The 25,228-nt window shown below is 43.2% G+C and overlaps 1 long non-coding RNA gene across 1 annotated transcript in view; it reads right to left on the minus strand.

Moving 5' to 3' along the window:
- The window catches only part of LOC114793091 (uncharacterized), a 31,055-nt gene extending 5,899 nt beyond the window's left edge, over positions 1 to 25,156 (minus strand). Inside the window, exons 1-2 of the long non-coding RNA XR_003750195.1 lie at positions 24,973 to 25,156; positions 6,846 to 6,880 (exon numbers count right to left, since the gene is read on the minus strand). This is a non-coding gene — a long non-coding RNA (uncharacterized LOC114793091). The remainder of the gene's footprint in view (positions 1 to 6,845; positions 6,881 to 24,972) is intronic.
- Between the last annotated feature and the right edge of the window lie 72 nt (positions 25,157 to 25,228).

Consider the following 25,228-nt stretch of genomic DNA (forward strand, 5'->3'; position numbering starts at 1 on the left):
CATCTGTAGCCTGGTGGGTAACACACTCGCCTATGAACCACACGGCCGCAAAGTTACAGGTTCAAACCTCACTTACTACCATTGTGTCCCTGAGAAAGACACTTGAGTGTCTCCAGGGGAACTGTCCCTGTAACTGCTGATTGTAAGTCACTATGCATAAGGGCGTCTGGTAAATGCCGTAAATGTAAAATATAACAACAAGGTCGCTCTCCAGCCCCTCACAACATTCAAGATCACCCCTCCATGTCCAACGACTCTGAACCGGCTTAACTCTTGGACATTTGTGGCTTTTGGAAGGTGAGTTGCATGCTTGTGGTCGAGCCACAGCATCGCAAGCTGTGTATATTCTCTAGTCTAGATATTGCAATGAAAACGGCCATGAGCGAGTTGAATAGGAGTCATGGGCCTGTTTCACCACGTGATTCAAACCAACTTGGCTTTTTGGGCTTTCCATTTGCCAAAAGTTCTAACTGAGCTACTATATTTCCCAATAGTTGAATTGAACGCACTGTGCCACCCCTACTGAGCACATTGACTAACCTTACACAGTGTACTATACAATATTTACAAATGCTGTGACCAAGCCACAAAGGTGGTGATTTCCAGGAATTAATACTGTCTTTTCATGTATGACAGGAGCCCCCAGTGAAATGTATTCATCTGAACTTGCTGTGAACTTGCCGCATACCTCGTAATTAAATTGCGGTTGGAAGGAAAGCATTCTGGAGCTGGATATGGAAGCCCTCATTTGAGGTTAGACAATTTGAATTTTAAACAACCAACGAAATCTCAGTTAATATAGTGTTGGTGCAAATTCATCGTCCGCTGCAAAAAGTAATGTCTTCTGGACAAGCTGTTGTCATAAATGTGGTTAATTTCCACTAAAGTAGTCTTACTCTAGGCCACCACTGTTGATTGTTCACCCTCTAGTCCTATGCAAATCTGCGGAGGAAAGACTGAAAATGTGACCACAACTGCCGAGAGATTAAGATATGTAATATAATACCACAACATGTGGTAATGTCACGGCAACAGATTTTATTATTGAAGCTGGGGTGTAATAAAAACCATTCTATCCATTGTGTCCTGTGTATGGTCTTTCAGAGTCAAAGGCTGTCAAACACAACAGAAGCCTTTAGTCACACTGACTGAAGCACTTTATGTATTATTCATATCATATAAAAAAAACAGAACATTTCGTCAGCTTGATACAGTCATCATACAAAACAGGTTTCATCAGGAATGACAGTATCAATTACAGAGACTCGGCACAAACACATTTGTTGTTGTTTTGGGAAAAGGGCCATAATGGCATTCATCACTGCATATTTGCATTAGCACCGATTGGGAAACTCCATTGTGTTTTCTACGCTAATCAAGCACCAGACAGGTACATTCTCCAAACATAGCAGCCATGCATGATTCCATTGACTGGACAGAAGGCCCCACCGGTCCACTGCAGCCAACCACGCAGCACCTGGTGAGTGAGAACCATTAATGACCATCATGTCTTGTCAGTCCAGCCGATGGCCCAGTCTGCAGACCCTGCCCTTGCCCCGGCTCCTACCAATCAATGCCATTGATTTCTCCCCTGGGTCAAAGGGCAAAGCCATATCGATGGGAGAAAGTGCTTTATGCAGCAAGGACAGGGCTGACTCCAGACAGATCAATGAAGCCTCTGTCTATGTATATATTATGGTTAGTTATTTAGTATAAAACTAGTCTGGTTAGCAGTGCTAGGGTAGTCCAATTACATTTCTGTGCAGCTGCTCCCGACAGCACTTCTACAATCATTTTGATTTAAAAATATTCATATTTACACTCACGGCATATTTGTCACAGTGAATAGTTCCCATGGTTGCTCAGATCAGCCAGATGAGAAAAGGAAAGTTAGTTGCAGCAGATTGTAGGCCGACAGACTTGATTGTTGCTGGAATTGTTGTATGTAATTCACCACTAAATCCATTCCTACAGGAATGCACATTTTTCTGCAAAGGTAAACATGGTGGTGATTGTGTGATGGATTGAGGATATTTTGCTAGACACTACTTCAGCAGCATAGCGGGGAGAAAGTCATCTGTGAGGTGGAGCTCAATCGTCCAAAACACAAACACAAGTAAATGTTCTGATCTGAAGCCAGCAGAGATGCTCACCAAAAACCCACCAAAGGAGAGATGCAGCGTCAAAGACTGACAAATCAGAAGTACAGAATCTGTTCCTAAAATAATGATTCGAGTTTGATGTCTAATATTACAAAAAAAAAAAAACATTGATAAATGTGCAATGTGCATATAATTTTTTTTCAACCAGATTAAAAATTAATCTCATGATTAGTGGTTTGTTTGTAAAGTTTGGTACAGAAAGGAAACCAAGGCTCATCTGGCACATTTGGTGATTAGATGTGTATATGAGTATTAATTGTTATAATAAAACAACCTTATATTAGGTTTGTCCAGTTATGACTGTGATTTTATTTTACGTGTTTCTTGATCATAAACCAAATTTAATATTTCCATAAATCTACTGTTTTAATGGTGACATAAGCCCGAAAAAATATTATTTTAGATAGAAGGTCAGGCTGAGAGTATTGACTAGAATAACTACTAGAATAAAACAAACATTTATCCTATACAGTCCAAAACTGAACCATGGCATACTGTGGGATTAAATATATTCTTAATGTATACAACACATATGATATATGACTCTGAAGAAAAAAACATGTATATGATAGCATTGATCGCTTTTTAAGGCTGAATTGTGATCCCAACAGGCGAAATGCAGCACAAGCCGGCCCAGGCCTGTCCAGTGTGGGGCGCGTGTCTTTCTCCCCCATCTAATCCGGTAATTTATTTGTTCAACCATCACATAAATTGGAGCACAGCTGTAACCAATGACTTGCAGCTCCAGTGCCTTGCCAGCTGGATGGAATTGTGCTGAAGCGGCAGGATTTTCAACACTGTTCACTCCACTACATCTGGAGGAAACATTTGGGTTCATAGGTGATTGACGAGAAGCAGGCTTTTTAAAATAAACCTTGCGCTCTCCTTTTAAAGTCTCAGACAACCTTCTCTTCTGTGGATGTTTTGTTTGCCAAGGCCTCCTCCACTCTTCAGAAGTTGACGGTTCACTCGCTACTTCTGACACACAAATAGTGAAATAGTGAAATTTTGATTGAACTCTTGACAAATTCCATTGGTTGTATTGAAGGTCTGTGTCTCTTAATGAAAAATACCATTCCTGTCCAATTGGAGGAAGGAAATCAAAGAGTCTAATGTCTAATCACATTATCAACCTGTTGAAAGTACAGGAAGGCAAGGATGACAATTGAGAATCAATGGACAGAGCTCTTATGTTCAACTATTGAATCCCCATTAATAACCCTCAGTGTTTGGTTGCCCTTAATTGATAGCCGTTCACTCCCTTCAGCCCCTCCCAGTCCTGTTGATGAGAGGCTGGTGGGTGATGAAATGCATCCATGAGCTCGTCTGACGTACTGTAATGCACCCAGGCAGGAAATGAACGATGGCAGCTACGTGAGAGAACCGGCAGGATCCATGGCCCTGCGGCCCATTAAGAGCCAAAACCTCAACACGGCTGCTATCCAAAGGGAACAAAGACTCTACAGCTAAAACTGGGCTGGCCATCACAGACCCACGTGCAAACAACGCCAGCTGTCAGTACGCCACTGCTGCAGGGCTCCCTCCACCTACGAACATTATTTTACGTAGGTACTGAGTGGCACTTTATGATGGTGAGGCATTTCTGCCATTTATGGGTACCCAGACTTGCTTTGCACTGTGCCAAACAAACCCAAAGTCCTCGGTCAGCTGAGATCTGCCTGTTCTTAGAGATTTCCGCAGGATTGGGAGTACAGGTCTGAGAACAGTCACAATGGATATATCACACACAGCAGCCGACGTGCAGGTATAGTCATTTTTGGCAGCCTGTCATAATTTTAGTCTAGTCTTTTTTATTAGTTATTATAGTATTATTATTAGTCACATCCAGGCTCATTTTAGTCTAGTCAAGTTTCAGTCGACTACTAGCCTGAGAATTTTAGTCATATTTTAGTCAGAATTATCCATGGCCATTTTAGTCTAGTTTAGGTCAATGAAATCCAATGACACTTTAGTCAAATTGTAGTAAATGAAAATTGTATTTTAGTCTCTTTTTTTTTAGAAATGCAATTTTTCATTTTCTTTTAGCCAAATTCATAATTAAAACAAGGTTATATTATTGTTATATTATTGATACCTTATTGACTCAAGAATACTCTACACCATTCCAGACATGGAAGACGCTCTGATTTGTTCCACATTTTTCGACTACACATTCTGTTTACCTTTCCACTTCATTGTAAAGTGTGTCTAAAGATCACTTCATCATTTTCTCCTAGTCATCTGCTCACCCATCAGAAGTATCCTGAAATCTAATTAATGCATGAATGGCAATTGAGGAAGTGACGTCATTTGTGTCACAAAATGGGAGACAAAAGGAACAGAAATACTACATAAAAAACGCAATTAAACGAGAAGAAATAACGTCACGTCTTGTTTTTGTCAATGAAAATGAAGAGACATTTTAGCCTAGTTTTTATTTAGTAAAGCAGAGTTAGTCTCATTTTTATTCAACAATATTACAGGATATATTTCATTATAGTTATCATCACATGAACTGCAAATGTTGCATCTCGTCTTGTTTCGTTCACGTCAAGATTTTTCATCATAAATCTCGTTGCCGAAAACAACACTATGTGCAGGACACACAAACTGTAAAAATTCTCTGTAGATCATTCTATTCACAAGAATGTGTAAATGAGAGATCAGAGAGCAGCGCCAAAAGCAATGAAGACTTACTCTGTTATTCCTCACAGAAGCCAGAAGGGACAATGAAAAATGTAGCACCTTGCGAAACTTATGGCGTCGTTGTCAACCATGTCAGCATTTAGGTGTAAACCACTGATGCAGCTAAAACAACCACGGCGTGAATAACCTGATTTCATAATGTCAAGGAACAGGCTAATTAGAGAGCAAGCTGTCAAAAACCAGTTCAAAATTCCCATTCATGCCATTTATCACTCAGGAATACACCACACCTGTTGGAGGCGCTTTTCATGTTTGGAAGCTCTAATACATTCTGAGTATTAATCAAGCATTCTCATTTACCACTGTTACCGTACACGGCAAGGCTCATACACAGCTCTGACCTGATTACTGTTGATGTATGTTTTAAATATTCTCGATATTGACAAAATGATATTCTCAAACAGTCATGTCTGTAGTCACATTTTGTCTATATCCTCCATTAACCCTAAACCTCATATATTCATAAAGTTATATATAACTTATAAACTTATATATATATATATATATAAAACTTAGATGTAAAAAAAACTATATATTAAATTATAGTAATGTCATGTTTAAAAAGCACATTCTTTTTAATGAATGAATAACATGTTGTTTATATTCCCATTCCCGGGTGACTGGATCAGCAGACAGTACACTACGCTGTGCTAATTCGCTCCATTATTCCTGCACATGAATAAACGGTGAAAGGACGCACTGATCTAATAAACAGGTCCAACATCAAAGGAATGCAATTCACAAAACACACACCAACGCTCGACATCTGCAGGCAAGCTTAAAGGTGCATGTTAAGAGCAGAACATAACTAATTCACCACTGTCACCTCTTAATCTATGAATCCATTTCCACCGGCAGGCTTCTGCCAGCACCATTTACTCTCCAGCCTTCTGAAACGATCTGTTTACTCTCAGGGATGAAATACATTATTCGGTCAACAGCACCCTTGAAAAGTGTTTAATAACATATAAGTGAATTACTGTAGAAAAGGCCATTTCATCATGTAAAATACACAAGGCGTGGACGTGTTTGTGTAGGAGAAAAGGGCTTGACAGATGACATGAGTGTACTCCAAGGAAAGCTAGAAGGTTGTACAGTTAACTCCTAGGGTGTAATTCTAAACCATACAACCTACTACCTCAACCTGGACGCACACGGCTTCTGGGTTTCTTCATGTCCTCCTTTCATATGGTTCATTCTTTTTGGTTTGAAATACACCCCACTGGGCATAAACTGTTTCATCCAAAATCTACTACAGGCGCTTAGGTTTTTAGGAATATTGGTCTTTGTTCCACTCAACCACATAGCACGTCAGTCGTTATAATTAAAAGTAATCCAATTAACAGTGCTAATATAAGTCATATCACCTAAAATAATTTTAAAGGCTGCTGGCATCACCACAGAGACAGAGACCCACAGAATCGAGCTTGTGCTGTCATAACCGCCACAAGATCGGATCTACGGGTTTATGGCAAGTGGTCCTTTAAATACATACAGGAAGTAGTGAAATATAATCCACATACTGCTAAAATCTAAGCAGTTACATACATACTGATTACAAGTTCTTTTTCCATCATTTCCAACAGCAACTGTGCAGGAAGGGGCTATCTACAACTGTGGCAACAATTTCACGAGATTTCAGAAATTTCCTAGATGACCTAGGTTGGATGACCTAGCAAAAGTCTATAGATGGACAACGATATTGTATTGCTGCTCAGAGCACATTGTCATTGTTTTATGAAAATAAGGACATTTTGCAAAAACATTCTACGTAAATCAATATTTGATAAACGTAACAAAATTGCTTGCATTTTACAGTGGAAAAAATAGTGGTTTTGCCTAGCACAATACTACGAATAATATGCTAATATTAACGCTAATATCCCAGTAACGAAACTGCACAGCATGAATGGTGACCATTTCATACAGAGACAGACATAAAATTACACGGCAAGAACACAGAGCTGAGACACTTACAGGCGTCCACAGAATGAAGCATCTTCTGTACAGTCCTGTCAACGAGAAACACAAAAAGACAGAACCCAGTCAGTCCCTTCCCACAAGGTAACCGAATCTGACAAAAGAAAGCACATGAAACCAAACTAAAAGGTAAAGATGAAGTCAAGCACACGCAATTTCCAGTAAAATTGTTTCATGGAAAAATGATTCATATTAAATAACAAAGTTTGGTTTCCAAAACCTGGATTTTTTTTTTATTTTTGAAGCACCGCAGTCCTCACAGAGCTGAAAAATACCAGACAAGAACAAAATGAAGCAACACGGTAAACTACAACTCCCAGATTTAATGACTCCATTTTTACAGAGAGGGATAAACCTTCTGACTTCCTACCATTCCCCGGGAAAGGGGACCATGGAATTTATACCAACAGGATACAAAAAATGTAAAAAAAGGAATGAGAGAACAGAAAGATCCTTGGTGATCCCAGGTAAACTCTGCCGCGCGAGCCGCCATTTTCTCAGCAGACCCAGGAATGAAAAGGGGGAAGCGCGAGAGAGAGAGAGAGAGAGAGAGACAGAGATAGGGAGAGAAAAAGGAACTGCTTTCCAAGTTTCCCTCTTCTCCCTCCTGGCACCATAACAGGACCTTAGCTGTACGTCACGTGGGTTCCCGCCTGAAAGAGGGACAGCATTCCAATAAAGTGTTCAGCTGACACTGTGAGACATCTTTTGTCTAAATCCAGTCCTCAGCCCAGCCTACCCAGAAAAATTCGCCACCTTCCACTAGGGAGGGTGCCTAAAAAAGGGGTTTTGGGAGCCATGGCAACCCCAATGGCACGCTGCCCATCATCAAGAAATGGGGAGTTGTAACAGCTAATGTGCTGATGAATAGAAAAGCTCCCAGTGGAGCTGGACACGGAGTTGGACTCCAGGCACATTTCCACACCGTGTTTCGTCGCAAAGGGGCGGTGTGGGGCAAATATCGACCATCAAAAACAAACAGTCCTCCATTACAGAGCAGTGCTGCCCAAGACACACGCTATAACCTTCTACAGGTAGGGTGACACGGTATCTGTCACTCGGATCAGCGGTAACTCATCTCCGCCACCGCGGCCCTTCGAATGAGCTTCCACTCTCACACACAAACCCGTACGGGTTTTTTTTTTTTTTTTTTTTTACCACAAGGGCTGATGGGCGGAGTCTGAATAAACATTATTCTGATTCACACCTTTCATTCCCGCTGGGAGTAATCGTTTCAGGTGGACATTCCGTGAAGGAATGCTGGACAACGACAGGCTTTATGGAATCTGTTAGACTATCTGATATGTTGATTGAGTTACATGCCATTCTGTGGTTCTCCCTCAGGGTGTCTGTTCACACTTGCCTAAAAGCCACTAAACACAGCCCTCAGGATAAAACGTGAGAATCCATAAAACTGGGCAACAATTAACTTCCTTTTCCAAACTTCATCATTTTCTGGCCATCAATTTTGCATGTATACAACACTGACTTCCATTCTATTTTACATACATATAAAAATCATATTAAAAATCATCTTTATGTATGATCACTCTAAAAGTGCATGAAGTATGTGAAATGTCCCAGTAATAAATGAACAATAATGAAATGTAATAAATTGTCCTGATTTGGCCACACGAATACAACGCGAATGCAGTGGCTGGTTTTATTACATGAACTATATAGGTACTCTTCATTTATAATGTAACCATGAGACCTGGCATGTTCATCAGCTCTATGCTTAATTAGTCCAAAAAAACCCCGGATCCTCTGTAGTCCTGTAGCTGGGCATTCAACACGTTTTCCTGGCACCATTGGCTAGTAATGGTGCGAAAGGAAATGCTCGCTGGCTCAGCGAGTGTGCGAGGACGTGCACGCCAGCTTTTGCTGGGCTGGATTTGGTGTGACAGGATTTGTGAGAATATGGGTAATTACTAGTAAACTGAGAGAAAAAAGGGGGACTGCGGGGCCAAAAGAACTCAAATGAAAATATGCTAACATCAGCCAACAGAGCCTAGTGCGGCAGGCAAACATAAATAATAAAACATAAAGTGGTTACTGAAATGGTAAAGATTACAACTTTGTGAAGCCAAGTCTACCACGTGACTCTTTAGAAAACAGATATAGAATTTAAATAATATTATTATATGTAGTGCTACATACTGTAAACAAGCTATTACAGAGTTATTACATAGTAATTACTATTTTGCATAAACGTGATACAAAAATTAACCGATACATGATCACATAATAGTTCATGTATATTATGTGAGGTAGACATACCACCCAGCCACACCTCCAGACTCCCTGTCTCCCAGATGCTCTCATTCAGAGCCCAGTTAGGACATGAATACCTGTTCATCTTCTGGATTCTTCAGTCTGCTGTGTGTAATGGTGTCTGACAGAACAGGCCTGTCCCAAGGTAACAACCCGCAGCCTCATCTGCACCTTTCCTCACAAAATCAAATCTGCCGCAGTTTCTGCTGCCACTTCAAAGAAGGACAATTTCATATCCGGGAAGCAGGAGGTTCAGGCCAAAGTTCAGAGCGAGACCAACAAAAAAGGCTTCCCTCAGGACAGAACGAACCATTTCAAAACGAGACAGGGGTGGAAAATGAGACAGACATCCTCCCGAAACAGCCTTTGCAAGGGACAGAACCAAAGTAGCCAACACTGAGGGGTGTCGAGCAAGCTAAAAAAAAAAAAAAGAGAAAATAAAACCCTTCCCAAAAAGCAGGCGAGGAGCTGTGCTTTGCAAAGTGTTCCTCTATATGCTAATGCCGCTCAGCAGAAATAAACGCACTTCCCAGCCTTCCCTACTTCCCCGAAGAATATCATTCACTGCTGAAGTGAAATGTCAAACGTTCTTTTTACATGCCTTGTTAATCTTCACCACAAGCATGCGCAACAGGGGAAGATAAGATCTGCTCTACATCGGAGAAAAGGCTGTTATTTCTGTCTCCATGCCAGCTATAGATGGTTCCTCACTACAATGTAATGTTCCCTTATGCAATATTAAACAACTAAAAATGTCCGAAAGGTTAGACAGCAGGGGGGATAACGCAGAGCATGCTGTTCTAATGAACTTTATTTCACTAATCAAGACTGTCCTCTCCCTGTCTTGGTTCCTTGGTGGTGGAAGGAACTTTGAACTAGATGTCCAAACAGCCGATTATCATTATCATTATCATTAAAGATCTTCAAGCACAAGCTAAAAACCTTCCTGTTTAGAAAACACTTGGAGTTAAATGATATAAAATATCATATATATACACACACACAAACACACACACACACACACACTTTCTATTTTAAAAAAGGCAAATGGTATATACAGATCAGGTTCTAGTGAACCAAACAATGGATTTTTTAAAGCGCTTATGTAAGTCGCTCTGGATAAGACGCTGTAAATGTAAATTGTAAATGTTCTGATTTATCAAAATGAATAAAATAGACAACATATATCAAATGAATTGACCACCATCCTCATTGAGAGCTGGACGGAACTGTCAGCCAGTCCTTCATATTAATGCAGCCCCCCCTCTGTGCGATAATCACCATTTGTTTTTTCACCCGCCTGTGTGTGCGTCTGGTGATTGTGGTGATAATGTAAATTGGGCGGAGTGCAAGGCCAGGGCATGTGCGGCTACATTTGAGGTTTGCTCGAGAACCGAGGTCTGCCAGGCAACAAGCCAGGAGAACCGACCCGTCTGCCAATCAGCCCGTAGGCGAGTGGCAGACTAAATGCTGACACCTGGTAGACGCGTCTCATTGGCTGTGGCTGGCTGCCGTGGGAGGGGCGAAGGAGAAGATCCCGGCTGCTTACAAGGGCAAGAGGAAGGGGAGAGTCGGCAGCAAAGTTACCGGCATAGTTTATCAGAATGTGCCGAGCATCAGGATGTAATAAATCAATAGAGAAATATCATCAAAACACATTGGAGCTTTAAATAACTGAATATAACTGAATAAGTGAATGTGATTATTGACGTTTGATACACGTTTCTCAAATAAGTCACTTACAAAATTCAACTGAGCATTCCTGACAAAAGAATATTCATAATCTTTATAATGCAAAAAAGGTTGAAATTCGGAAAATAATTTCAGTCTGGATATTGTTCAAGATTTTAAGTTTTTATAATATTACGAATATCCTCTTGTCAATGTCATTCATTTTAATATTAAATATCTTTCATTCAATGAAGGCAAATACAATGAGGAAAATGGTACAAAAAAAATCCGTATAAAAAATTATATTTTTTGTGGAATACAAAAGTACTAAAAGTACAGTAACACATACAGCAGAACATGGGTCCATCTTTCTAAGCAGTTCTATAAGCTTAAAACTAAATGAGAAACTGAAATGAAGGAACTGTGCATATAGTTAACAGACACAAATGGAATTTCACACATGCAATCACATGCTGACTTTATTCACATTTCAGTGAATGTCCAATATAATATATCCTGTTAGGAACATTCACATATATTCTCCAGGTCACAACTAATGATTAAAGTGTGTGAAGCATGTCAAAAGATCTGACAAGCAGCTGTACCAGAATGTTCATTTTACATCGAGCTCATGAACAGTAGCTGACCGGACTGTGAATAATCTCCACCGAAATTGAGCACAGGGTGCAAAAGCAGACAAAGCAGGGACAATTACTATTTAGCCCCAATTATTAAAAGCAACATTTTAGAAATAGTGAAAGTCATCTCCTTATGACAGAGTCTTAGCAACAAGTCCATAATACAATCCTAACGACTGCCATACAAGAGTCTGCAATTACTCATAATCATTGCACTCAATCACATTACAGTAATAAGTTACATGGTTATATGTAAATGGTTCAGTGAGCAGTGAATTCTGAAATTTTAACATAAACCTCTCATACCCACAAAAAAAAAAATTTGAAGCAACAACGGAAATAGCAGGCAGCATATAGTCGACAATTTTCAGCATGAAGACACTGCAGCCTGGGAAATGCTCTGCTGCTGCAAATCGTCTTGAAAGCGTCCTCGCTTGGCAGGCAGAACGAACACGTTCATTATGACACGTTCTGTCATCATGCCTGGTCCAAGTACTTTCCCAAAGATAATCCCCAGAACAACCTCTTATTATCAAAGCAATTGCCGAACAATAGAAGTGAGAACACTGAAATTACTCAAATTAGTTTAAGCCTTTGGAAAAAAAATACATATTTAACACTGTAATTACGTTGTTGCAAAGCAATCAACTAGAATTAAGAAGGCACTGAGCAAACCAATCTAAAAAAAAAAAAGACAGGGGAGATGTGAATTACTCTCTAGAAATGCAGCATGTCAATAGACGTATATGCTGATCTTAACGCAGCTGTATCATTTTGGGGTTCCCCCGCCACCATCGAGGTCTGCAGGTTGGACCATTCATAAAATAAAAAAAAATAAAAAAATTTTTTTACACTGATCAGCCACAACATTAAAACCACCAATCTGAAGTTGTTTATGTGCCCCTTGTGATGCCAACACAGCTCAGACCCGCCTAGGCATTGACTATACCAGTGTTTTCTCCAGCATATCCCACAGATACTCACTGCCACCAAAGGAAAAATAGTATAGGAATAACAGAAAAGTTATTTAGGATGGAGGTACATTTCTGCTCAAACATATTTCCACTGTAACCAGATAATTAATGTAATTGACTTCAGCGGTCAGTGGTGTTAATATTCTGGCTGTTGGGTGTACAGAGGAAGTAAATGAAGTGGCGAGTGGTGGTCTAACTGGTGGAGTGGAATTAAGGGACTTGCCAGGCCTGTAAGGAAAGTTAGGGCTTCGTGTTCGCTCACCAGAGTGCATGCAGCCACCTCGAAAACCCACGGTTAGAAGCAAAGCAAACAGGAACTGACAGAGTTGAGATTCTGGCAGCCCAGCGTTTCCACTGGGGCTCCCCGCTGTGATACATCTTCTCAGGCTCTTTTGTCTGGCGTTAACCTGTTAAATCCCACATAAGAGGCCATTGAGACGAGTGTCACATACCCTGGGGGGCCATTTTGTTTGGAACAAAGATCTTAAAGGGGTTACATGCCTTTGCCACTGATCCTCCCCTATTTGTTCCCCAGGGTTTGGGTGTTCACTTAGATATGGCGTCAAGCAATAACATCGGCAGTGATGGTACCCCAACATCTCCTGGAACGGTGCAGCTGGAGACATCACGGCTCTGACAAGCCAACTCATGCAGACATGAACACTTCCTAACAAACGACTGCCAAAAGTCACATGTCCCCAATTTAGAGTCTCCGAGACTCTCCACACTCTGGAGAAGAAACTCCATCTGGCAACCTTGGCAGCGGGACGGCTGCGGTGGATCAGTCTGAGTGTGACTTTCATGGCTGATATGGGACGGCGCAGCACAGGGAGAGGCGCGGTGCTCTGAGGAGAGTAAACAAAGAGCAGATGTAATTACCGCTGCGCCGGCCACCGTGATGAACGACGCCGCGCTCCGCGCCCCAATGCCAAATTACCCGGTTAAAAATAGCCCAGGATGCAAACAGGTCTGCAAAGTCGTGCCACAAAATGGCTCCCGGTGTATTTATACATCCATGCGACAGGGTGCGCATGGTGCTAATGAGGCCCGGTAACCCAATTAGTGCCTTCTCCAGACTCGTCCGCCGTCGCCAAATGCTCGGTGAGCCCAAACTTTGCCAACGCGACCAGCAACTTAGCATCTCTGGAAGAATCGCGGTGACCCCCAAAACCAACAGATTTCCCTCCGACGGTTGCAGAATTACATCTGGACGAGCGGTGGATTAATTAATGGCGCTGCTCAAGCATTCCTGCCATAAGTCAAGCACGGTTTCATTAGGGCGTAGCTGCCGCGTTCCCCGAACAGCGTCGTTTGATCTGTCAGCCTGGATGGAGTGCACTTGACTCGGAGCAGTGGCACTCGTCAGCTGCCATCGGGCTAATGCCCTTTCCATGGCGACTGCTTTGTGCAGGCTTCACGAGACATGAGGGACTTGGACGAGGAGCACAAAGACGCTTCCCTCTCGTGGCTCCGCTAACAAAGTCCTCTCTGTCCTCACCTTAAATCCTTTCTGGCACAAATTCCTGAGCCCACGCCAGCATCCTCCTCGCCGAGCGAGGCAGGGAGAGGGGAAAAGCTTTCCAAGATGACGGAAAGATCACTTTTTAAGATGAAAGGAAGTTGCTGTTCCTCAATTGTTCCATTGCATTAGAAGAACATTTGGGTTATTTAATCAGCTTGATCCTTTAATTAAAACAATGCATTTATATGAGACCTGGTTGGTTTTAAAGTTTGTAATATAAATCATAATGCCAAATAATTTCTGTAGGAAATTTTAATGAGCATAATGGACTGAAAAAAATATTTCCCTGTAGGAATGCATCACGAAGTCCTCATTACATGATTTAGTGTTTTCGTTTTTATAATAAAACCTTTTTTAACGGAGTAATCTTTCTGCTCACTGTGATGACCTGGTCAAATTCTGAGAAAGGAGCAGCATCTCAGGCCTCATTATCATCAGAAAATATAAAACGGAGCCGATTTAATCACCCCCATCTCCAACTCTGACTGCATGAACTCTGGGTAATTTCAGCGCACCTGTACTTTTTTTTCCTTTATTCTGCTTTTTCAAAGGTGATTCAGTAGCAGGAAGTTTAATTTCCTAAATAATAAATTAAAGTCCATTTAATCAGGCAGGAGTAGTGCTGCAATGAAACTTGACTGATAACAGCGCACCATTTCTGATTGCAAACAGGCAGAGGAATAATTTTTATTATTATTAACACAAACACACACACACAAAGCTAACTTGCATAATTAAATAAAAGCAAGTCACATAATGTAATAATATATACATTTTTATAATAATAATAATAATAATAAATATATATAGAACGTTATATGTTATTGTGATTTCTTTCTATAGATGCAATAGCATAGCTCGGCTATTCATATGGTTATTACAGCCTGGGTTCCTTCACGCCACAGCAAAAGATTCCATTTGTCTCTGTCTTTAAATCAAAAGATCAAACCCGAACGTCTAATCATAAGAAAGACAAGACAAATGTAGTCTTTAAACACACAACCCAAAATTCCGCATCTATCGCCCAGTCCTGAGATTTCTCGCTTTCTACTGTGAGGAGAAAAAAAGGATCCCCAGTGTGGAGTCTCCTTTGTACAGCGCCTTCCAGTTCTCTTTTCCATTTCTATTAATCCCGGCGCAGATCTGTGAGCAGGTGAAGTCAGCCTAAGACTTTCCCACGATCCCGGAGCAAATCCGCTGCCCTGAGCCCTTCCTAGAAGGCAGCCATCTGTCCACCCTGTTTTCATTCGGGGAGGCCAAGCGTCAGCTGCATGACCAAATCCAACGTTCCGACGCTCCCCCACCCCTGCAGGACCCCGAGCAGAACCAGCATTCACAGCTCTGTCTTTACTGGAGCCGTAATCATCCCGCTTCATTCACGTGAGGCTATGAAGCATGTTTCCCCCACGAGAAACGATCTGGTGAGCGCAGGCGTCCAGCGATTCAAAAGTTTCCGACCGGCGTGGGTCGCCACAGCACCCGCAGAAAAATTCAATTCAGCGGTAAACCTGGCAACGGCTACTCTGAAAGAGCAAGACCAAAAAAAAAAAAAAAAAAATGCACTCTGAAATAAGAATTTGGTTTGAATGTGATCATGTGACCCCCTCTTCCTCTGCGCACCCCCCCTCCTTTTCCCGTCCTTCATCCCAACTGCCATGTGCTATCGTTCTATTCCAGTCCCTCTAAGAGCCCTGTCCGCTGATGTGGAGATGATCCCGGACTGCCTCCGCTTAAAATGCGTGACATTGCCTTATTGGGAGCATGAGAACAGCAGCTCCTCAATAGCGGGGTCTCCATGCTCGGCCCCGTAACCATGGAAGCAGATGCCCTCCTTACCTCCCAGCGGCCGCGGGCTGCTCCCCATTGTAAAGAGGGTCCGCCTCGATTCTTCTCCGCCGCGACCGAACTTGCTCTTCAAAAGGGAGCCATTGAGCAGGTCAGCGGTCTAGACTGGTCTGCACGGTCCACGGAGCAGCCTTGATGTAACCCCTGCTCTCCTCCTGCCACGCCAGCCATCAGCCTGCCGGGGGGGCGCTCGGAGAAAGGAGCCCCGTCCGATTTCGCCATTGTGCCTTTTCATTCATCGATCGAATGAATATCGAGCCTTCTGTCGGTGCGTGCGTGAAACAGATAGCTTAGCAAGCATTTTTTTCCCCTGCTCAGACCTGCGTGGAGGGCTGAGCGGCCCCCTCTCACCTCCCTCTCTTCTTCAACCTTTCTTCTCAAAAAGGGCTTTTACGTGATTGAATTTGACTAAATATGCGAACGGGACAACATGCTGAACCAATAACTAAACCGAACCACTGCCGAACTGTACTTATTTCTCCTAGTGAGTATGGCAATTACGACATGAAATCTTCACAGAATTAACTCATCTCTCTTAATGCTGCTGTTCTAGTTTTATTACTTTGTCTTCTGAAATATTTTTGAGGGTTCTCTAATTTCTGAGCTAAGTTACTTTTTACATTTTTTATAGAAATAACTTGACTTTGTTCAGGATCATAATTCATAATTGGAATGAATTCATACGGATTATGTTTTATATGATTTTAAGTGCATTACTGGGGATCTGTGAAGGAACTGCTTCAGATGCCGCGCGCATGGAGAACCTCTGGAGAACATTGCAGGGTGGCCGCGTTGGGGAAGTGAGAAGGGATCGATGTTCCGATTTCAGTGCTGCTATGAGGTGCAATGTGCCAATGACAATGAGGTTCAGACAGGTCTCACACACACACATGCAAAAATTTAAATTGAATGAAAGGTGCATAAATGTTATTAATTTTTCATTCTTTTAAAATTTTATTTTATTTCTTTTGTTATTCCTAAAAATGTATAATTCATTTATTTTTCGAAAATAAATTGAATTCTGGTGTGTTAAAATGTAAAATATCATTCTGTCCATCTGAATGGCTATTTTATTCTTCTATATTGTGAATATATTTATCATTTTAATTATGCATCTTAATTACTTCAATTAATCTCTGAAGCACCAAAGCTTTCAATAAAAGGAAATCAATTTGAAGAGGACATAAACGAGACTAGAAAATAGAAGATCATATGAAGACATTTTGACCAAATGTCGCATCCTCAGCCTGGGCTGACACGTTACTACGGGGATTCCTAGAGGGCAGAGGGGAAAGGTCACACAAGCAAACAGAAAGTGAGCAAATTCAAAGGCACTGGCAGGAAAAGAACCAGTGAAGTGAAAAGACAATGTCATTGTTCCTGGGTCCGGCTCCAGCTTTACTAAATTCGATTCAGACCACCGCTGATCACAGAAGGAAATGCAACCCAGAGGACACAGAATATCGAGAGAAGTTCCTAAAAATGATCTAAATTATACATATCATAATATTATTAATAATATTAATCTAAACAAAATAAATATTATAATAGGAAGAAATTATTATTTGAACAAATCATTTAAATGTATATATTATTATTAATGTATTTAAGTAATATTTAACAGATGAACCATTTAAAAATATTTGTATTAAAAATTATTACATTTTAAAATAAACACAATAACAAAGTAATAAAATAAATATATTTAATTTAATTTAAGTAATTATAACTAATAATAATAATAATAATAATAATAAAGCTTAGTTAATATAAAACATTTCAAATAAACCAAATCAATTCAGTTCATTTCAAATTCAAACTGTTCTCCCAGTATGAGGAATGATTCCGTACTAGCTCTGAGGGAAGGGGAGCTCATTAGAATGCTCCGAACAAAAAACTCGAACAGTGTCAGAACCAGACTGGAAGAATAATGTGCAGCTCTGAAAAGATCTGAAAGTGCTTTCCTGTGAAGGATGGCAGAAAACCGTCCTTTTTTCCCCCAGTGAATGCGTGGGGATGAAGGAGGAAGGGGGGCGAGAGTGCGGGGCATGAGAAGAATGGTGGTGGGATGAGAAGTACCACACGCAGAGTGGCACCTGGGTGGGAACAAAAGGGCGAAATGCAGTCAGGGAGCGTGGAGGCTCAGCACTTAAGCCCTTCCTGCCAAACTCACACACACTGGACAAACACAGTGGTGTCGGCCACGGCTCGGCACATGAATGGGTCCGCCGTTCACAACTGGTTTACCCACAAACACACACACTCTAAACTTGACCAAGTCGCACACATAAATAACATCCATCCAATTCATGCTGATCGACTGTTGATGAATATATATAATTTTTATTCCATATTAAAACAGAATAGAAATTAGATAGAAAAGAGCAGTGAAAATAATTAGGGGCCAAAAACAACAAAAGTATGGTAATTATTAATATACAGCAAAGGACGTGTGGAAATGTAGGAACAGTGGTATTAATACTATTTACTACGGTTTTATAAAAAAGGTCTCTGTGATATGACAAATATTATTAAACAGCAAACAAAGCAAGAAAAATCTGAGCTTTCACAGCCTCCACAGATCACCCATCACATATGTGTTTTAATCAAATGAGGCCGGGCCCGAGCGAATTAAAAGGAAACCTGAGACGGCAGCGAGTCTGAGGTCACCGCCAGAGCCCCGATCCTCCTGACGGAACGCCCCGCACCCGTGCCAAACCGTCCCCGGCAGCTCCCCGCCATGCAGCACGACACAAACCGACACACACTCCCTCCTCCAGGTCACGTTCACATTCACGCAGCCGTCGGCAGGCCCCCCTCCGAAACACAGACGGGGTCAGGCCGTACCCCGAGCCCCAGCTAATTAACAACGAGCCAGAAACCGCCAAAAACACTTCAAAAAGAGACGAATTCAGAAGGCAGATGAAGCCCCGTAAACATCCTCGCCACCAGCCTCTTCTGCGCGGCCTGGAACAAAGGGCCATTTCTGTCCCCGCCGCACAATGAGCGCTTAATTATGTGTAAGAGAGTAAATCCTCTGGCCGTCACGTGCCGGGATGCTGCGGAACAGAGGAAGATGCTCGTCCTAACAGTGGGGCTGTTCCCTCACAAAGACACTCGACCCCGCGAACGCGCCGGTGTTAACCAGACCCCCGCCATTGTTTTTTAAATGGGGCTAATGCAGAAACAACCCACCGGGCCGTCCTCGTTTCACTTTTAACACACAGAAGCACGCCACACATTCTGTTCATTCTCATTCCGATCATTAGGATTTATGTGCGGTTTTCAAGCTGAAAAAAAAACAGAATTTATATATATATATATATATATAATTATTATGTTATTACTGCAACACACACACTGATGTGAAGTTTGATGATGAAAAAATAAAGCAGAACCCAGATTTTTAAACAACACGCAACACGTCCCAGAAAACATTATTTCATATCTTCTACATCATGCAAAGGGAACAGAATAAAAAAAGCTGAGAAAAACGAAATAAAGGAAAGAACTGGACGAGGCGAGAGGCTGTAAGGCTGTGATGCTCATGGCAGGTTGAAGTGTGTGTGTGTGTGTGTGTGTGTGTGGTGGTACAGGAATGCGCTGGCTTTTCATTTCTCATCAGGACTTGTGTCTTCAGGCAGCACTGGGGTCAGGCGCAGCACAGCCCTCCATTCACGGACAGATCAAGTTTATGTGAGAATCTGCTCCTCCTCTGGCCCTCATTTCCATATGGATACTTAATAAAATGGCCGCTTGAAAGTGAAAGATCCCGTCACCAGCAAAGCCATGCACTGTGTGTGTGTGTGTGTGTGTATGTGTGTGGAAGCCAAGCTTTTTCAAATGAAACAACACACACCATTGTCTCTTCCATATGCACGTACAAGCTGGCACACACGCACAGACACAGGTCAATCCCACTGTCAGCAGAGCAAACAAAACACACACACACACACACACACACACTACAGCAGGGGACACAGAGAAACTCGTCACGTCGTTTCCTCTGAGCCCCATCAGAGCAGCGCTTGGTGAACCGAACGTGAATAAAACGGCTGGAAGGAACTGACCTGTCCTTAATCCTTCCAGGGCGGAGCAGGTGCAGAGACAGAGGGACAGACAGAGGGACAGAGACCCCCACCCCGGACCTCCATGACAGCACCTCCTAGCAACACGGCCCATTATAGCACCAAGCGGTATCAATATCATCACCATAACACAATATCACAAACAATTTATTTCACACACTAGTACACAGTATTTACAATAAAACAAAAGGATAAAATATTTAGAAATAAAACAATAGAATATTCTATATCAAGTATGTGAATGTGTACTCATGTAGGACAAAGACAGAATAGGTTTTTACAGAACGTTACAGAACCGTGTTTCAGTGTGGTGGTTTTCATACAATTACAATGACGTGTAAGTGAAGAAGTTACCCTGCCATTTTTTTTTATGGATCACAATTTCATCCTGAATTACCACGATGCCGAGACCATCTAGCGTATCAGTGGTTATACATCACTGCTGCATTCGCACTATAGTGGTGTATATTGACGCTTCATTTATGATACATTGATACTGGATACAAATAATGTAAGAAAAAACTGTTATACGGCAGAGAAACACAGGAAGGAACTAAAGGCCTTTCTCACCAGACAGTAGTGACGGGAAGAAAATAATTGAATACAATTTTATAAAATTGCAAACAGTACTGTGTCATTGAGGGAAATGTACTGAATTTGGATGAAAAAAAAAAAAGTGTTCTTATACTATGAACATGAATGTTGCAGAGAACTAGTCTGATCTGAATTAGTGTTGTAATTTCAATGATTATATTACAGAACTGATGAAGAACATACGTGGAGCAAGAGTTTTAATTCACCAAATCCTCATTCTTTGACATCAAAAAGAAGGAATACTGACACAAGTGAGGTGACATTTGACGTATATTAATTGTGGGGTGAGGACAACGGCATCATTATGCCAGTATTTACGTCTCCTAATGGCCCCTCTTTGTCCTGACGGACCCCTCCAGTGCAGCACGGAAAGATGACATCAGTGTGATGTGACTTTAAACACACAGCCGGCCCGGGCCGAAGAAGCGCGAGTGAAACTCGAGACCCGCGGTACGCAGTTTTCCTTCGACCCCCCCCCCACGCCCGCCCGCCGCGGAGGTCTCTCTCGCCGACGGCCAGCGACCACCATTAGCGGGTATCTGATTACAGTGTGGTCTGGAGAGCAGGGGAAGGGTGGGGGGGGAGAGACTGACCAGCCGCCCTCTCTCGCCCCCGGTCCCCCCTCGAGGGCACAGGGTTCGTTGCACGCGTCTGGTGACAGACATCTCAAGCTCGGGCCCCGTCGCACGCCGCACATGTTTGTCTCTCTCCTCCGCTGTAAGTGAAACCAATCACAGCGCCAGTAAACAGAGACACAAATCGGGTCCCCGAAGGAGGATCTGGCCGGGGATCGAGTTTCGCATCCAAGTGAGTACTTTTTCATTCCGAGAGATTTCATTACACACCATTAATGCCTCGCTTCTCTTTTTTAGGGTGGGGGGCATTTCTCTGGGGGGATAAAAAAGCGACATTTGACTCTTGTGACCGTCCGCAGGGAGAGGGCTACTTTTAGGAGGTGGTTCAGTCACCGGGAGGGCAAGGTCCCACAGCAAATTCCGAACCACACAAAACCCCATATTTACACATACACGTCAACAGACACGTACAATTTTAATGCAAATGATGAAATTCATACTGGTGAGGGACTAAAGGGGACAATAATACACTCTGAGGTTAAATCATTGTGTGTTTCTTAACAATGTCCGTGATTCTGACACCTGACTGCGATATGATCTTGTAAAACTATTTATATATATTTTTTTTATCTTAAGATGCAGCCATCCCCACAAAATCTCCAGATCTTTCCAATAACGTCTACCGGGTTCCTGATCAAAGTGACATACAGGGGGAGACGTCCGGCCTCATTTCCCCCTTCCCTCTATTCATTGCTCCCATTTCATTTATTTTGGGTGCATAATCCTTCCACTTTCAATCACAAACTTAATAGTCCCCGTGGCCACAGCACCAGACTGGTCAATATAAAACCAGACAACTAATTACTTCACACACCGCCATCCCAGACAGCTGTAGACTCGATGCGCACAATAGCGGCAGCCAACCCCGTATTAGGTTCCCTCTTCCCAGATCTGCCTTTATTGCCACTAAACATGTCTCACAAGAGCCCTTTAGCCCCCTGCCCATTCTCCACGAGGCATCGCGCTTTTGTCCGGCTTCCTGTGCGGTACCCAGAGCCGGGGCTTATCTGCTCAAAAACGCAGAGCCCAAAAATCTGCACTTCTCCTTCTTATCCTCGCATTTTTATACCGGACTTGCTCCTGCCATGGCAACCAGCAAGATGGGGGTCCAGACGTTTATTTCCCTTCTGCACAACACCCCAGATTTGAGGGACCCAGCCTGTGCTGGTACCTTAATTTGGTAAAACACTCAAGGAGACACATAGATGGCTCTAATCACACTTTGATGATCCTAGGGGACTTTAACCATCCTTTCATCGCAAACATTGAAAAAGATGGTTAATAACTTCATAGAGGTTTATGTTCATCGATACAAACTTGGCCCCACCCCTTCAATGCAGGAAGGGTAGTTACTCCCATCATCTGCTGGAGCTGCAGGTCCCATCAATTTGCGAGACACAATGAGAACAGGAGAACCCACAGAGAACTTCTCAGGGCCACCATAGTCTCATGCTAAAGAGTTGTTTTGCCTATTTTGACTTGTTTTCTCAGCTCGGACCCCCCCCGTCAAAGGAGACCCCCTCCTCCAAGCCCCCCACCAAGAGGGCGTGAGCAGGAAGTGATTTCACAACAGGGACGCATCACATGGTGCAAACACACACACACACTTGAAACGTGTCTCCACCCGAGCCGTGACGTCAGCCGATGCCCGTCACCTTGAGCTCTGCGTCTTGGCGCCTGGCTCGCAGTCAGGCAGCGCTGATGGATGCCCGCCGCAAGTGTGTGCGTCCAGCACTGTGCTGCAGCTGGAGAAAAAGGGAGGGACAATCAAAACGTCCCCCGGTAGAGGGACGCCATGACATCACCCCATTTACTAACTCGCCCCTCCCTGTCTCTCTCTCTCTCGCTGTGTGTGTGTGTGTGTGTGTGTGTGTGTGTGTGTGTGTGTTCTAACACTTTTGTCCTAGTGAGGCCCAAATATCCTTGCAAAGACAAGGATAGAAATAGAATGATAGAAGGAGAGAAAAAGAATGATATAAATTAGATATTAACAAATACAAAATCCCTTTTTAAAAAACACTTTTCTTTATCAAAGTTAAGGTTAAGTTTAGAATTAGGCTATGAATAATTCTTCTTACATACAGGTAATTACATATTTATTACACCTATTTATATCCATAGATTATACCTAACGTACCATACCTACAACATTAAATACAAATGAAGATCAAGGCAAAACTCGTTGCATTGGTTGTTTTTAAACTAATAGATATTTTAAACAAAAATAAAAGGAGGTTTTTTTAAATAAAAGGAGGTTTTTATTATTCTGCAATACTAACATTTATTTTTATTTTTTTTTTTTCACAAATGATACCTTTAAATCAATTAAGGCAGCAATATTTCTAAATGACTGAAATAATGTCAACACAAAACTCAGTGAGATACTTCACAAACTTCACAAAAGGCCATTACCCATAATTCCACTTCCTAGTTCCTTTACCTGAAATGCATCCTGACGTGTGAACAGCCCAGTGAGCAGAGGAAGCAGAACACCTGGACGCCCAGGAGCCTCTAGGAAGAAATCTGCCCGTCTCTGTCACACGGCACCTGGACGCAGGCGGCTCCTTCCCCAAAAACGGCAGCGTGGCGGATTCACGGCTCACTAGGCTGTGAGACACCAGGACAGGCGGCGTCCTCCCTGAGTGGCACGGCTACCTGCTACGCTGATGTCTCGTCTTTCACGAAACACATCACTAATCTCACCTACGCAGGGACACGCTAAACTCTGAAACTTCCTTCCGAGACCCGGCAGCAGGGACAGAGTGGCGCTGTGATGTCCCCCCCGCCGGGGTGCCAGGGACCACGGCCAGACCTCGTTAAGAAGGTGCGCGCTTCTGCTGACCTACATGCCTGAAATAGAGAACTAGATTCGGTTGTACAACGCTCCGTACGCGGCGCTTGGTGGCCTGGAAAAAGGCCCGTTTTCCTGGTCTCTTCTCCACGCCCCCGGCCATGTGCAGAAATACCGATCTGGGAAAGAAAGCAGCGCAATAATGCCTGTCCAAACATCTCATTCCTGAGTCACAAGGTTGTCTGAGGGCCAGCAAGAAAAAGGTGAAGATTCATCACCGGGCCTCAAAAGGAACATGACCTCCGAAAGCTCGCCGAATGTTCTAGAAAGCCACGGTCTAACAGGTTTATCTCCATCATTCGCCAACTTTGATGAGTTCTTTGAATCGGCAACACAATGGAACACAAAGGAATAACGTCCCATTGTCGCCCTTGCTGCTGGTGAATAACGTGGAAGTTTCGCATCAGACGTAGGCCGCTCGGAGCACGTGTCCCCGGCGTAAACGCGGTCGAGTGGAGACTCTAGCAGGGATATTGTGGAAATACAGCTGGAATCTGAGAGCCTCTTCGGGGTGGAGGAGCGGGCGCTGGACATGTTGACAAAGGGGACATTATTGTGGGTCTGGGGCCGCGCTCGGCTATTGTGCAGGTACGTTCGGACCAAATCGGTGGATATTCGGCAAGGTTTAAGAGGAGGTCACCTGATGAAAAGCTCCACGCTTTTCATCACGCTCTTGTCTGTACGAGCTGGAGAACACAGGCAGCTCACAGTTACGGAGAGAAAGTCCCCAGAAAAAGTCCCCGGTGGCCAGCGGCCAGTGTCGGGTTTAGGAGCACGTGCTCCGGATCGGTGAAAACTTCTCCGTATGCACCCGGGGAAGTTCTGCGCTGGACAGCTGGTATGTACAAACACACTTCCAGCCCCCTCGGGGCCGTGACCCTGCGCCGCGGCCGGAATTCAGAAGCACAAAGCGCTCTTTTCACCGTAGCGATAAGGTTCCCTGTTCCGGGAGGGACGAGAACCACACCAAGGAGAAGGAGAAGGAGAAGAAGAAGAAGAAAAGTGAATCTGAGAGAAGGGAGACGTACTCACAGCTCTCGCTCACGCGCTCCTCTCAGCACCAGCACCTCCAAAAGTATCCTTTCCTGTCCCGACCCGTTCCGGAAAACCCGATCCTGCCGCCGTTTCAGGCCGCTCAGGAGCGGCGAGCTGGCTGTCAGACGGAGAGAGCCGGCTTCTGTAGGGTGCAGCTGTGCTCCTCCTCCTCCTCCTCCTCCTCCTCCTCCTCCTCCCAGTTCCCGTCCACCCTCCTGGACCTTCACAAAAACAGGCTCGCTCGCTCGCAGGA

Source organism: Denticeps clupeoides, chromosome 6 (assembly GCF_900700375.1).
Source record: "Denticeps clupeoides chromosome 6, fDenClu1.1, whole genome shotgun sequence".
NCBI lineage: Eukaryota > Metazoa > Chordata > Actinopteri > Clupeiformes > Denticipitidae > Denticeps > Denticeps clupeoides.